The sequence below is a fragment of the Capsicum annuum genome, chromosome 12, assembly GCF_002878395.1.
Source record: "Capsicum annuum cultivar UCD-10X-F1 chromosome 12, UCD10Xv1.1, whole genome shotgun sequence".
In the NCBI taxonomy this organism is placed as follows: domain Eukaryota; kingdom Viridiplantae; phylum Streptophyta; class Magnoliopsida; order Solanales; family Solanaceae; genus Capsicum; species Capsicum annuum.
This window is the reverse complement of record NC_061122.1, coordinates 191,526,977-191,541,212: the sequence shown is the minus strand read 5'-3', so window position 1 is coordinate 191,541,212 and position 14,236 is coordinate 191,526,977. Positions and strand designations below refer to the sequence as shown.

The window sequence follows — 14,236 nt, the reverse complement described above, 5'->3', positions numbered from 1 at the left end:
TCTCATTATTTCTAAATTATGTTTCAATTGCTATGACATTGAGAAAACTACTTTCAAATCACAAGGCATGCATTTCAACTCTTTTCTGACAAAACCATAATCTTTAATTCAACATACGAGAGGGGTTTCATAATATGTGCTCTCAAACAATCTTCAATCTCAGTTTTCATACATATACATACACTTGTAAATCAATTAAAGGGGGAAAGACCTAAAGGCCAAATCAACAATAACATAAAAATATTTATAATGCATAATTAAAACGTAGATTCCAAAAACCCCTTTAAAATTCATGCTTGATAATCTTTAAATCATGATCTAGTATTTACAAGACCATGTAGTGTTTAGGATAAACCCCACGTACCTCAAATTAGGAATTTGATAGATGCTTCCTGAAGCCTACGGGTTGGGAATTCTGAATCTTCAATCAATTTCTAAAACCCACGGTTGAATCTTGAGGGATCTTGATTCTTAGGTTGAGACCTAAGTGTTTAATTCTTGAAGGAGTTGGATAAAATGACCATATTTTGGTCAATTGAGGGCTTAATAACGTGTTTATGGCTGAATAAGGGTTGGGGAAAGGACTAAAATACCCCTAAGGAAACAAAGAAAGTCGCAACAGTCCCTCAGTTGACAGGCTGATATGCTGAAGTAAATTGGGAATAATCTTTTACTCCGATGTTGTATTTGGATGAAATTAGTTGCATTGAAAAGAATATTAAAAGATATTTCATTTGACATATAGTAGCCCTCCCAATTCATTATATACAGTAAGTTATAGTCGATGAAAGTTGACCCCAGTTGAAGTGTCCACTAAAACAAAATCGATAGAATTGTTTTCAACTCATCTTAGAGTTAGGGGATTCTTGTGACCTCAATTCATACTCAAAGGTTTTTGCAAAACTGTACGAGTGATCACCACACATACATTAACAAGAAATAATTTAGGTCGGGTCTATACGTGTTGGAACGATTGTCTAAATTTTAGCCCGAAAGTACGGGGTATTACATTATCTCCCCCTTCGGATCATTCATCCCCGAATGATGGGTAGGGACTTTTGAAGATCTAAAAGTGTAGAATAATGAATGTAACATCATATTGAACATTTTCCCTCAACAAAATATGTGAAGGCAGTCTACGAGATTCATGATAACCCCTAGGGAACGTGTAAGCATGAAACATGCGATAACAAAACTTGATGTTGACGTGATCTTGCCCTATGTTTTATAGCACTAGATCAAAACATTGTACGACATGAATTTTTTTATAAGAATCTTTGGCCTGATTAAGATTGGTACACGACATGAGATGAGATTCTCACGGGATATAAGAATTGTAACATTAAAGATACAATGAAAAGACATAAACATTAGAGACACTACTCATCTACACCACAAACAATTAATTTCATGCTTCATCATTTCCAACTTACAATTCTCCCAATACACAACTAACCGTACGAGCTTGAGTCCCACTGTATAATACTCTTATGTTGAATCCTAACTCAGAGAAAAGAGGTGCTAGCTTAAGTTATTGGACTCCATATTCTACATCTCCTTAAGAAGATTAACTTCACCTTATCACTAATGTCAAACAGACTCAATTTTTAAATCAAGGAGTACTAACCATACAACATATTGGTTTGCATTTTCAACAATCACAATATTCAAGCCTAATTATTACTACACCCACTACATGGATCTCCCTACTAAGACCAAAAATTTTCAATTACTTTTGCAAATATTTTCGCCATATTTCTCCTTCTTAGCTATTCCACACAATAATAGTTCATCTCATTCTTTTCCTTTCACCAATAACCTTAGTTTGAGAGTCACATCAATTTATTTTTTCACCTTTAAATATAACAAATTACTTTAGCTCAGCAATGTTAAGACACTGCTGCAACATTGTTCCATTTCTTTCACTAAGATCTCCAAACAACTTCTTTATCTCTGCCAGTGTAACCTCTTCATCTTCATCATCATCATCATCATCAAGGATGCTATCATCGTCATTCTCTTCTTCTCAACCCCGCCCTTTAAACCTGCATTCTGCACATAATAATCCTCAAACAAATTTCCCTTCAAGATTGACCTAACAACTAACTTTGTGAACCAGCTAGGTATCTTGTTTCTAGAAAGAAATGTACTAAAGAAGCCTTGCTCGTACCAGCCCTGTGGGGGAAGCATTTTCATTTTGTAACTGAAAAAAAAGTCCATTTTTAACATAGAATTTTCCACCATCAGGGAAACAAAGGCTTAAGTTATCCTATTCTATACCATCCCACATTTCATCCAATACAATAAGATATCTCTTTCCGATTAAGTTTTTCCTCAACTTGTCAGCAAGGATGTCATCCTTTTCTCCCCTATCCATTGAACCGGTAACTTGAATAAAAATCTTTTGTAATAGATATCTCCGGTTATATCTTTGAGAAATAATGCACCATACTCGAACATTGAAGTGAGAAACAATGCTCTTATTATCCTACACCTTTCTAGCAATAGTCGTTTTCCCTTGTTCCCCCATCCCGACAGTAGGGATGAATCTAGCTCACTGGTCCCTTGAGTCAGATGCCAAATTAGTTTTTCTGTTGCTATATCAAAACCCACTATCTCATCATCATCACACACGAGATTTCTTTGTTAACTTGGCAGATGTTTAGATGGCACTACCACATAGTAAGGCTTAAGAGCGACATCTGCAGACCACATCACAGTCACCTTTGCATTAATTGGCTTGATATCTTTTAAGATTGTAGAGCAAAAATATACCAAAACATATTATACTGAGCAAGAATAAAACAATAGAATCAATGGCAACTTCAGCTTCATATGCCAAATTGATAGTATGCCTCCAGAAACCTTTAAGAATTTCATGTTCACTGTGCACCTTTGCGACATCTCTGAAAATGGATGATAAAGATGACAACTCATCCTCTAAAATGGATGTTAGAGATCATAGCTATCTCTCCGAATTATCAAAAAGAGGTTTCATCAGGAAATCTAAATATGATTTAGATTTCAACACCTCATTCAATTTACTCAAAAGAGAATCCAGAAATCTCAATCCATGAAAAGTGGGGTGGAACTGAGATGAGGTGAATTTTAAGGACTTGTAGTATGACTTCACTGGTGCCTTCAGATCTTTAGTTTTCTCCAGTACCCACATAGAGTAAATATCTCTAGTGCCAGTGGTTTCATCTTTGTCTATAAATCAAGGAAGAAGCTTTTGAATTTCATATAGAACATCACTTGCTATAGCTGCAACCTTTTTCCATAACCTCATTCAACCAGTTACCATTATTAACATTATTCGATACATCGGCATGAAGGAAAACCAACAAGAAATATATTGCCACATCAATATTTTCAGCAACGATATTATTAGGAATGTTCTCGAGCTTTATGTTTTTGAGATACATCAGCAAACTGTGGTGATGATGTGAAAAATCCTTTTGGTAATTTCTTGTCCTTGAAAATTTTTGATTGAGTAAACTTTGAAGCTTGTAGTTCACCAAGAAAAATCTTCTTCATTTCCAGCTCTACTAACACAATCAAACAGAACAGATAGAGAGGTTTATTGAATATACCATCTTCAGACTCAGCAGCATCAACTAAAACAGCAAGACAAAATTGCCCCACATTGTTAGCCATGAACTGAAGTCAAGTCTCCAGACATTTCACCTTCTTATGGTTGACGTAACTATTTATCTCTGTGGCATACAATTATCTAAAAAATTTCATTTTCTTTTGAAAAATTTCCAGTTGCTTTGTAAATTGATTTCTTTCAAGGTAAGAAGACCCTTTCGATTCCCTGTGGCACTCCAGTACATCATTTAGATTCTCTCCGAGGCAATCCATATATTCTGACAGATCAGAACCATTCAACTCAGAATTGTAACTTAAACTAGTATTACCATTAATGACTTCTAACAACTGTGATTCTAGCCTTTTCAGATCATGGTTAGTTTTCCATTCATCTGGAATTCCAATAAAATCCACACAAAGCCTTTTCACAATCCTTTTGGACTTCTTTGTGAGTTTTACTACGAAATTAGGCCAAAGAAAATGCTGTACTTTATAAAAGTTCTCAACAATCTTAGATCCATTTAAAGTTTCTCAATTTGATCAATCTTGAAGCTATCTAGATCACCTCCACTCTTGATCCTTCTTAGGTGATCTAACATTTCATTGATTTTATTTTGAAGACTTACCAGACCATTATGTCTTTCTGAAGTTTTATTCACATTAGCAAGAAAGTTGCTGCAATCAATTTTGTTGAAGTTAAGATTGTAAGCAGTCTTGACTAGGGTAGATTTACCTATTCCCCCAATACCATATATAGACATAATATCAAATCGAGAATCTATTCCAACGGGGAAAAGAGAAATACTTAAAACTGCATGATTTAGGTTTCCTGTAACCACTTTTACAATCTCTTGAATAAACCTTGAGTCACACCCATCAGATTTGTTCTGTAAGACCATTCCTCCCAAATCAGCAATTATTGCTACCACATTAGTCTATCACTATAAAATGGCAAACTATTCCTCAATCAATAGTTAAACAACTATAACTATTTATTTACACAAAAGTTACCCTCACTCTGACTTCTAACATTATGAATTTATATCACCAACTTCCTAGCCAATCTCACTACCAATAGGTCATGACACTTTAACAAATATTACTACTCGGGTGGAAATACAGTTCCAACATTTTGCTACACATTATTACCCTTATACATGACATCTGCAATATGAATTTTGAAAAAGGGCTGAATAGACTTTGTACCTTGGACTGATAAGCACGAATTTTATCAGAATAAAGGCATAAACTCAAATCAATACACCTTGAAGAACTAATGGACTCCTCTCAAGTCTTTGCATAATTTTTATAATCTTTTATGGCTTAATCAAAAAGGACCATATCATTTAGATTCTAGACTTATGCACTTGAATCACCTCAACAATGAGACATATCTAAGAACATCAGAGTAAGGAAAGAATTGGGATAACTTTACTTTCATATGGGTGACACCATAGTACGAAGTAGAGTATGAAAGAAGAATATTCTGACTCTATAGCATGAACTAAAACATGAAGAAAGAGAGACATTCCTAAACGCCTTATAGCCTCCTACTTATAAGTGTGGCGCACTGCACACCCATAATTAAGATGCTACTCGACGCAATTTCGTAGACACCCTGGGACCATGAACCGTGCTCTGGTACTAAGCTTGTCATAATCCAAACTAGGGCCTGGCCGTGATGGATATCCTGAACTATAAAGGCCCGAATATCCTACACTGACAGATGTACTGGTATGCAGAGAAAATCCAAAATAATAATTTATATTCAACATACATGAGAGCAATTTAAAATAGTTAATAAATATGTCATATGGTAAAAATCACATGGGCATTTTTAAAAGACTCTGCAAAATCACCTGAACTCTGGAACACTTTTAGTTTTACTTCTGTGCTAGGTGGTATACCCTACAATTTCACATCTTTCACCGACTACCTTATCTCGGTTTCCACCAAGATAGGAATAATAGTGAGGAAAGAGGACATAAGATCACACAAAAGGGTGGCACAACCTTAATCAAGTCATTATATCATGGTTCGGCTTAAGATCATGAAGCAGGATTCCAAACCATAAGTCCCGATTTGGGATGACAAAGTACTAGGTACACAAGATCACATAATAGGGTACCGAATTCCCATGTCGGCAAATCACGATTTCAAGACTAGAGTCATTTGACTCGGGCTTTCTTCGGGTAACCACCTAACTCACATCAACCCAGTTTTTAACTCTTTAAAACATAGATTCTCTGAAATCAAACTCTAACTCTGTCATGGCATACATTTATATGGTATCGTCATACCATTGACTTGCAAGTCACATTTTTTAAGCAATTTAGCAAATTTTATCTCTGTTCTCAAAACATGGAATTAAGGACTACCATATCAACAATTCTTTTCAAGAAATTCATTCTTTAAAACTTATGTAAACATATGCAAGGAAACTCTCTTTGTCAACATTTCAAGAATTCAAGGTGGTCATGTCAAAGTTCTAAATTACATGCAATTATTTCTCTTTAACACAAGAACATCATAGTAACATCAAGAAACACCCTCTCATTATTTCTAAATTATGTTTCAATTGCTATGACATTGAGAAAAATACTTTCAAATCACAAGGCATACATTTCAACTCTTTTCCGACAAAACCATAATCTTTAATTCAACATATGAGAGGGATTTCATAATACGTTATCTCAAACAATCTTCTATCTTAGTTTTCATACAGATACATATACTTGTAAATCAATTCAAGGGGGAAATACCTAAAGGCGAAATCAACAATATCATAAAAACATTTATAATGCATAATTAAAACGTAGATTCCAAAAACCCCTTTAAAATTCATGCTTGATAATCTTTAAATGATGATCTAGTGTTTACAAGCCCATGTAGTGTTTAGGATACACCCCATATACCTCAAATTAGGAATTCGATCGATGCTTCTTGAAGCCTACTGTTTGGGGATTTCGAATCTTCACTCAATTTCTAAAACCCACGGTTGAATCTTGAGGGATCTTGATTCTTCGATTGGGACCTGAATGTTTAGTTGTTTAGAGAGTTGGAGAAAATGACCATATTTTGGTCAATTGAGGGCTTAATAACGTGTTTATGGCTGAATAAGGGTTGGGGAAAGGACTAAAATACCCCTAAGGAAACAAAGAAAGTCGCAACAGTCCCTCAGTTGACAGGCTGATATACTGAAGTAAATTGGGCATAACTTTTTACTCTAATGTTGGATTAAGATAAAGTTAGTTGAATTGGAAAGAAGACTCAAACAACTTTCATTTTATATATAGCATCCCTACCAATTCATTATATATAGAAACTTATGGTCGACAAAATTTGACCCCAGTTGATGTGTCGACTAAAACAATATTGATAGAATTATTTTCAACTCGTCTTAGAGTTAGGGGATTCTTGTAACCTCTATTCATACTCAAAGGTTTTCCCACACTATAGGAGTGATCACCACACATACATTAACAAGAAATTACTTAGTTTAGGTCTATACGTATAGAAACGATGGTCTAAATTTTGGCCCAAAAGTATGGGGTGTTATAATTACCTTTAACCTCAATTATTTTGAGAAAAAAATAAAGAATTTTTCTCACCAATTGAATTTTAATTTTTTTCATTCATGGAGCAAATCATAGTGGTTTACGATTTTGACAAGATGATCATTGATTTGGATAGCGACAATTGGATAGCAATCATTGATTTGTGCTACTGATATATTTGATCAACTTGTCCCTACGATGCGTGGAACACTGTTATGGACAAAATGATGAAGGAGATCCATACATGAGGCAAAAATATACAGGATATTGAAGAAGATTGAAATGGGCCCATGTAACTCCCGTGGTTCCAGCAGTCAAAGCAGCTTATGCTTTAGGGTGTGATTTGAAGATAGTGAGTGATGTTGGAAAAATTAGGTAATTTTCCCACTAAAATGGAACAAGTAAGTTAAATGAACTGATTCAGAACAATTCAACCAGATAGAACACTAACAAATAAATACATGACAAATAATATTGAATACTAAAAATAAAGCCACCAAAAAATTTGATAACAGAATTCAGCCAAATAGGGTTAATCTCCGAGCACCAAACCTTTCTTATTAATAATTAATTTTGGGAGAATAGAATAATTTTGAGATGATTCAAATGGGATGAGGAAGAGTTCTTTTATAACTCTAAAACCTCCTCCCCAAATTATAAAACAATGATGTGGAAGAAAAAAAAGAGCTAAAAAACCAAAAAATCTCCACCTTGGCTCAATTTTAATCCCACTAAAATAAAAATCTTCTCAATCAAACATATAATAAAAAAATATTGCGGTGCTTCCAATTTTGCGTCGTGAGGCGCCAACTTCAAATGTGCAGGATATTAACCATGTTTAAATAGTGTTTGAACTTGGCCCTTGTAACCACCTTGGTCAGCATATCTGTTGTATTCTTAGTAGTATGAATCTTTTAGAGAAGTATCTCCTCTTCTTTGAGAATTTCCCACAAAACTGATAGCGAACATCAATATGCTTTGTCCTTGCATGAAAGACTTGATTCTTTGTTAAATTAATAGAACTCTGATTGTCAGAATACACCTTAAATTAGTTCTTTTCAACTCCCAAGTCTTTAAACAACCTATAAAGCTAAATTACTTCCTTCATAGCCTCTGTAATCACCATATACTCTTCCTTTGTTGTAAACAAAGCCACTATAGACTGCAAGGTAGACTTCCAACTAACTGGCGCCTTTGCTTAAGTGAACAAATAGCCTGTTGTAGATCGTCGCTTATCCAAATTACCTACATAATCAAAATCATAGTATCCAACTATGTATTGACCAAGTGATTTATCCCGCTCAAATGTCAATCCAACATCTATGGTATTTTGGAGATACCGCAGAATCCATTTCACAGCTTACCAATACTCTTGCCCAGATCATGCATGTACCTGCTACTACACTTACGGCTTGTGAAATATATGGTATCGTACACACCATTGCATATATCAAGATTTCAAGTGCATTTGCATGTGGGACTTTTGTTATGTATTCTCGCTCTTCATCAGTTGTCGGAGATAATCTGCTACTCAGTTTCAAATAAGGAGCAAGTGGGGTATTTATAGGTTTTGTATCATCGTTCATACCAAAACGTTATAGTACCTTATTCAAATATTGCTTCTGTGATAGCCAAAGTTTGCCCCTCTCTGTATCTCTGCTTATCTCCATGTTGAGAATCTTCTTGGCTTTCCCAAATCCTTTATCTCAAACTCTTTACTCATTTGAGCCTTCAATCTGTCAATCTCAACTTGGCTCTTTGCTGCAATCAGCATATCATCAATATATAAGAGTAAGTAGATGTAGGAACCATCTTGAAGTTTGTGCAAATACACACACTGATCGTATTTGCTTCTCTTATACTTCTGACCCTTCATGAACCTATCAAATCATTTGTACCTTTATCTCAGAGATTATTTCAGTCCGTACAGTGATTTACTAAGTTTACAAACCCAATCTTCTTTACCATCAACCTTATATCCTTCTAGCTGAGTTATATAGATTTCCTTCTTCAAATCATTGTGTAAGAACACGGTCTTCACATCAAGTTGAGCTAACTCCAAATACAACTGTTCTACCAAGGACAATAAAATTCTAATGAAGAAATGTTTTACAATGGATAAAATACCTTATTATAATCAATTATGTCCTTCTGAGCATAACCTTTAGCCACCAATCTTGCCTTGTGGCGAATGTCTTCTTTATCAGAAAATCCTTCTTTATTTGCAAATACCCATTTGCACACAATTTCCTTCTGACTTTTGGTAGTTGTGTTAGCTTCCACGTATCATTATTTTTAAGAGATTGCATTTCTACTTCCATTGTCCCTGCCCAACTGCCACTTTTTATGCTGTGAATAGACTATGGGTAGGTGGATGGAATATCTTCATCTGTAACTAAAAGTGCATAAGCTACCATGTCAGTGAAACGAGCAAGCTTCTGAATTTCTCATCTCTGTCTTCTAACTGAAATTGGTTTTGATTACTGCAGAGGTTCTTATGTCAAAACCTCTTCCCCATCTTACTCTTCTTCAGCCATAGTAGAGTAAGTGGTGGTGCTTCGTGCTGGAGTCACCACTGTTTTCACAAACTCTACCTGCTTCATAGTACTATTAACTCTCTTTAGATTTACCTTGTTCAACATGGAAGATTCATCAAAGGTTACATCCCTACTGATAATCGTCTTCATTGCCTCAAGACACCATAAATGGTATACCTTCACTCCAGCATTGAAGCCTATGAAAATAGCCTTCTTTTATCATGGATCTAACATTGATTCAATCACATAAGAATATGCAATAGAACCAAAAACATACAGAGTATCATAATCAGTTACAGGTTTTTCAAACCATACTTCTAATGGAGTTTTGCCACCTATAGCAGATGATGTCGAATGATTGATGAGATGTTGAGCATACGTCACAGCCTCAACCCAAAATTTTCTATCTAACCCAGCATTAGGCAACATACACCAAACTTTCTCCACAAGATTCTTTTTTATACGCTCTAACACCCTATTTTCTGGTGGTGTTTTCCAAATAGTGAAGTGTCGAACTATGCCAAAGTCTTGGCATATATTCAGGAATGGAACACTCTTGTATTCTCCTCTATTGTCTGTTCAGAGAAACTTGATCTTTCTCCCTGTCTGGTTTTCAACTTGAGCTTTCCACTGAAAGAAAATTCCAAGCACTTCATCCTTGATTTTCATAGTAAACACCCAAACTCTCCTGGAAAAATCATCAAAAAAAGTGACAAAATAATGCCTACCTCCGATGGAAGGAGTTTTGGCAGGTCCCCACACATCTGAGTGTGCATAATCCAAAAAACCCTTGGTATTATGAATTGCAGTGCCAAACTTCACTCTTTGTTTTTTTCCTAGAACATAATGCTCACAAAATTAAAGTTTACAAGTCTTCGTACATTTCAACAATCCTTACTTAGCAAGAATTTGCAAGGACTTTTCACCAGTATGTCCTAACCGTATATCCCACAGCTTCATTACCTCAATATCCTTCTTGGTGCTAGAAGTTATTGCTGCTACTGTCCCCAACACTTTACTACCTTAGTAGTAATACAAATTGTTCTTCCTCATGCCTTTCAACATCACCAGTGCTCCTGAAGTTTCTTTAAGAACTCCATCTCATATCATCATAACTAGAATCTTAGATTCAAGATCTCTCACTAAGTTGAGATTCTTTTTCAACTTTGGCACATACCGCACATCCCTCAAAATTTTGGTGGATCCATCATGATTCTGCAGTTTGATTGAACCTATCTCGGTTGTTTTACATGGATTATCATTACCCATGTAGATACCCCCACCATTGAGTTCCTGAAACTCAAAAAGCCATTCCTGAATGGGACATATATGATAGGTACATGCTGAATACAATATACACTCATCTGGATGAGATGGTGTAAAAGGAATAACAACGAAGGAAATATATAATTTTACGGATCTTGCAGACTCTTCCCTTTCTTTTTCAACTTCAGACAGTCTTTCTTCTAGTGCCCTTTCTTTTGACAGAAAGCACACTCATCTTTGGCAATGGCTCGGCCCTTTGATTTGGAACATCCTCTTCTCCCCTTAGTCTGGATTTACTAACGATCCCTTTCCACCAATGCTTCTTCGGATGTTGATTTGGTTTTCATCTTATCCTGCTTTCTTAATTCATGACTATATAAAGCAGAATAAATAACATCTAACAATACATTATCCTTCCCGTGAAGTAACGTAGTTTCCAAATGATCAAATTCATTGGTAAGAGATGATAGCAATATCCAACCGAGATCCCCATCGTTAAATTTCACATCTAAATTCAACAGGTCTTCTACTAATTGATTAAACATAGTGATGTGTTAATTTATAGTAGTACCTTATTGATAATCAAATCAAAACAACCTTTTCTTCATAAGGAGGTTGTTCTGACTACTCTTTTTAGAAACTTATCCTCAAACACTTCCATAATTTGTGGGCAGAAGTTTCATTCTTAAAAGCATACTGTTGCTCTCTGGATAGGAATGATCGAATAATTCCACACGCCAACCGATTAATGATTCCCTAATCTCTTTCTTTTTTATCTTCTAGTTTCTTTTCTTCAATAGGAATATCAAGAACCTGCTGGAAAAGAGAGTCCAAAACCTCTCCTTGCCACATGCCAAAATGGCCAGTACCATCAAATATTTCCCCCGCTAACTTCAGACTAGACAGCGAGAACCTCGACCATGATGACGATGAGCCTGATGCTCCCATCGTAATATTTGTAATAGTATCCTTTGTTTCTTGATATTTATTAGCCATTACGAACTCAATAAAAAATATTCAATATTACAATAACTGCAAACTACCCAAGAGGACCAAAGTAATTCTTTTCTGATATGGAAGATCAGGCAGAGCTACAACCATAGAGCATACTTAGACAGAAGCTTATCCTAGGACAAACCTTGGGTTCAAAAGGACCAAAGGAATTCTTTTATGATGTGGAAGATCAGACAAAGATTCAACCACAGAGCATACTCAGACAAAACCTTGGCTCTGATACCACTTATTAGGACCGTATGTAACTTCATCCAAACTACGTACTAGTTTGATATTGTCCGCTTTGGGCCAATACCTTACGAATTTGTTTTTGGGAATCTCCTAAGAGGCCTCATACTAGTGGAGTTGGGTGAGACTATTAAATAATGTAAATGCTTCAACTATTTCTTCGATATGGGATTGCTTTGCTTCCAAACAATCCTTCCCTCAAACCAACACCACATCACTTGTGACCTCCCTTTCAGTGATAATCCATTTGATTTTGCTAACCGTCATATGCCGTCACTACTAACCAGTGGGACATGCCACTCAACTGCCACTTGTCAATAAGAATTTCGACACAAAGCATCAACCGTAGATCACAACTACTAGGTCACTTCACATGATTTTCCAAACATCTTGTACCGACGTTATCACCCAATGGGACACGCCACTTGACTACCACTCTCCAGGAAGACTTTCAACATAAGACACCACCTACAGATCTCTGGTCTTATTGTCACACTGGGAACTTCACACAGTCCACTACTCCGACACATACGAACCTAGGCTCTAATACCACTTATTAGGAAAATTGGGTAATTTTCACACTAAGACGGAACAACTAAGAGAAATGAATTGATTCAGAACAACTGAACTAGATAGAACACTAACAAATAAATACCTGACAAATAATATTGAATACTAAAAATAAAAATACCATAAAATTTGATAATGGAATTCCATCAAATAAGCTTAATCTCTGAGCACGAACCTTTTCGATTAATAATTAATTATGGGACAATAGAACAATTTTGGGATGATTCAAATGGGAGAAGGAAGAGTTCCTTTATAACTCTAAAACATCCTCTGTAAATTGTAAAACAATGATGTGGGAGAAAAAAATGAGCCAAAAAACCAAAATGTGAGGCAAATCTATTCTTTGTTGAGACAATATTGAACATTCAGGAATCAAGGAATGCTTTTCGGAAATCAATACAAATCCGAGGTACGTTGATGATGAAGGGAAACTTAGAATACCTCCTTACCATGATGTTGATCACAAGTGCAATATTCCTTTCCCTCCAAACATGTGAAAGGGCCTCGTAATTGAAAGAATACAAGAGTCGCTTGCTCTGGAAGGGAATAAGAAAAGAATGATCTATCAAGGTGACGGAGCAGGGGATTTTTGCCCTAGCTTAATGCTCTAATAGAAATATTTTGTAATGCCAAGGAAGGATTTTCCGGTGTGGAAATTAATGAACGAGAATCGCCAACTCATAAAAGTAGAAATCTAAGGGTGGACTGATGGAGAAGAGCTCGAACATATTCTGTTTCACATAATTAAAGTTATTAATACCATCGAAGAGAAGCAGATTTTATCAGTAGTTGATTATTCCAAGTTCCAGATGATTCCCATTAAGGTTGCAGTTCACGAGCTAGCCTTGCCAAAAGCTCTCTCTCTCCATTGAAGATTCTGATGTCAATAAAAGCATGTATTAATTCGTGTTGATCAACTGATGACGATTAAGAGTTGACTTTAGTTACTTGTATTTTATGGTTAAAAAAAGATTTAATTATCTCATATTATGATCGTCATCTATGTATATTTGGCGGTCTTCATCTTTTTGACAGTAAGAGAACCAAGCAAATGTCTTTTACGCGATAGTATAATGTTGGGTTTTGATCTCTCTCTCTCTCTCTCTATATATATATATGTATGTATATGTATATATATATATTTAATATTTCTCAGATTATGGCTCCTAGTTTCATATTAGAAGGGCTTGTTGAATCTTAAGGGATATACTCATACCGGGTGAAATATTCGTTAGGACAGTGTCTGACATACCTCAAGCTTTGAACAATTCCCAACAAGTGTTCGTGAATCGTGTTGAGTATTATTTACTATGTTTTTCAAACAATATTAATGATATTTCCACTCAATTCTTAGGGAATATTCAATGGCAACAAATTGTGGATGTTTTCCAAGTGCCTTTTCTAGTTCAACCGCATAATATTATTGAGTACCCATTAAGGAGAAAAAACTAGATTTACTAGAATCGGTTAAAG

At 35.5% G+C, this 14,236-nt stretch overlaps 1 pseudogene; it reads left to right on the top strand.

Moving 5' to 3' along the window:
• The first annotated feature begins 7,228 nt into the window (after positions 1–7,228).
• On the top strand, positions 7,229–13,635 carry LOC107849007 (annotated as a pseudogene).
• The last annotated feature ends 601 nt before the right edge of the window (positions 13,636–14,236 follow it).